Source organism: Sceloporus occidentalis, unplaced genomic scaffold (genome assembly GCF_023333645.1).
Source record: "Sceloporus occidentalis isolate IW3139 unplaced genomic scaffold, rSceOcc1.0.p SCAF_3, whole genome shotgun sequence".
In the NCBI taxonomy this organism is placed as follows: domain Eukaryota; kingdom Metazoa; phylum Chordata; class Lepidosauria; order Squamata; family Phrynosomatidae; genus Sceloporus; species Sceloporus occidentalis.
This window is the reverse complement of record NW_028316983.1, coordinates 53,063,328-53,066,037: the sequence shown is the minus strand read 5'-3', so window position 1 is coordinate 53,066,037 and position 2,710 is coordinate 53,063,328. Positions and strand designations below refer to the sequence as shown.

The 2,710-nt window shown below is 38.9% G+C and overlaps 1 pseudogene; it reads left to right on the top strand.

The window, feature by feature from the left end:
• Positions 1–2,275: 2,275 nt before the first annotated feature.
• On the top strand, positions 2,276–2,426 carry LOC149315927 (U1 spliceosomal RNA; annotated as a pseudogene).
• Positions 2,427–2,710: the final 284 nt, after the last annotated feature.

Genomic DNA, 2,710 nt, shown 5'->3' with positions numbered 1-2,710 from the left:
AAATGATGACACAGGTTGAAAACACACCGCAGAAATAATGCAGTTTGACACCATTTTAACTGTCATGACTCAATGCTATGAAATTCTAGGATTTGTCATTGTGTGAGAGATTTAGCCTTCTCTGTCAGAGATCTCTGGTCCCATAACATACTACAAATCCCAGGATTCCATAGCACTAAGCCACAACAGTTAAAATGGTGTTACACTGCATAGTTTCTGCAGCGTAGATGCAGTCTATGGAGCTTATCACCCAGGATGAGGGATGGAGGCAGGGATTATCACTCACTAAATCACCACCAAACCACCGGCCACCATCACCCCAGGTTGCAGCTGCACTCAGCCATGACTTTTTAGAAGATCTGGACTGATCGTGGCTGGTGGTTCGGTGGCGATTTAGTGAGTGATAATCCACACCTCCATCCTGCATCCCGTCTCCAGCCTGGGAGGCTGGAGGCGGTTTAAAATCCTGAACAATAAGCTCTGAATTCTGTGTTTTTACTGAGATGCATAAAGTGGACAGTTAAAGTAACATGTTTTCAGTGACTACTCTTGTGTTACCATAAATATTTCCAAATATGGGGAGTGCAGGTCTTCCATTTCAAAAAATGGAAGCATGGAATTAACCACTGAAAGCAATCATTCTTTTTCATGTCATTTATAAGAGTTGCATTCAGTAGAGGAATGTCATCATCTTTTCATGATAGACAGGAACATCTGACCACTTGCTGCTCAAGATTCTCAGACTTTTCTAACTAAATTACTATTTGGACAGACATCCATGAAAGAATATTAAAGATCTTCAGATACTCAAGAAATGCATTAACTTTAAAGATGTCATATCTTTAAAGTTATATTTTCATGCAAATGTTGGAGACTTCTTTCCACTTGTTGCAATACTTAAGTGTCCATTAAGTCAAATATTATTATTTTATGTGCCATTGCATCTTGAAAGAGACACTTCTCATGTTATCAATGCAATTTAAAGGCTACAGCATGCAGACTTGATTTATAGAAAGTTGCAGAGACTTTACCTTTAAATTTAGAAACATCTAAAGAAAAGAAAACTGATAAAATCTGATGCAAAGGAGAAAAGCAGTTTCAGAATGAAAAAAGAAGAATGTTTTATACCATGAAATGGCTCAATCCATTTTGATCAGAAATATTTGCAGAACCTAGTTCTATAAGCATCTAAAACATTAAAAAATGTGCTATAAGAAGAAGGAAAAGAAGACAAAGTGGTGAAGGAATCAATAAATAAAGGGAAGAAAGGTTTTAAGGGTGTGCTTCTTAATAAGGCATATGTATTCTGGAGAACAGAATTTATCTAAACTATTAACTTAAAAGAACTAGGAGAAAAACATGCCTTCAACTTGCCTATCACTATCTGTTAGTCTCTTGTTTGCTACCAGTCTTGCTTTCATTTAATATTATTTCTAACTTATTCCTTTTGTCATTTCATTCCAACCTTGCATGTGAAAAATGGGAATAGAGCATATAGTAGTTTGTGCCAAATGTGAGAAATGATGACATTTACTGGTAATAGTATATATAGCAATAAAGGCCTCAAGGTTTCTGATAGTGGTAAGAGCGCTTATGCACATGCAGTGATGTCTGTAAAGTGACAACTAAAGCATATAAATGGGAAAACTGCCACTATGGCTTAAAACATGATTTCATTGAAAGCTTTGGATGCATGTTCTACTCATAAGCATTTAGACACAGGGATGAGGATATATACACATCAAGGCTAAGATTTTTTTTAGTGACTTTAGTGACTTTAGTGAAATCTTTCAAAATTTCTATATCCCTTTTCCTTCATCTTGGAGGTTTCCAAACAGAAGCTAATGTTTTTACCCATTCAGAATAAGGGGAATGCCTAATGTTGTTTTTCCATATTTATTTATTTAGAGTATTTATACCCCACTCTTCATCTACAAAGGCTCTCTGAGGTGCTTACAAATTATTCATCTAACAGTTTTCTTCCCTTTACGCTTACAACCTAAGTAAGGTATGACACACAAGGAAAGAAGAATGGCAGTGGAAAGGAGATTAAGTCCTGCTGATATTTCAGTATCTCCTCTCCTTCCAAGGATAGGGCAGTGGCAATTGGGATGGAGAGAGGGCTTTCATCTGCTTCTGAGCCTAGGCACATGATGGAGTTGTGCCTGCCTCTTCTTCTCTCCCTCTGAAGCCAGGTCAGTGGCAGCTGGGATGGAAGAAGAGACTTTCATCTGTTTCCTAGCCTAGGCACATTGGACCTGTGCCTGTTTCTTCTTTTCTTACCTGGCAGGGGAGATACCATGATCATGAAGGTGGTTTTCCCAGGGTGAGGCTCATCCATTGCACTCCGGGTGTGCTGACCCCTGCGATTTCCCCAAATGCGGGAAACTCAACTGCATAATTTGTGGTCGTGGGAAAAAAGCCCTACATGCCTTCGGTCCGAGTTACTTATGGAACCGCTTCTCCCTATATAATCCGCCCCGCACTCTTAGAACATCGGGTAAGAATCTATTGGAAACTACGAATCCTAAATATGTTTCCACTTTGCAAAGAGCCTTTTCCACAAGAGCTCTGAGATTGTGGAACAGCCTTCCTGAGGACATTTGCTTGGCGACCTCATTATAGGTATTTAGGAAAGCAGTTAAAACCAAGCTTTTTCGCCAAGTATATCCTGACATGATATAATATACCGACTGACTTGTCCCTTTGA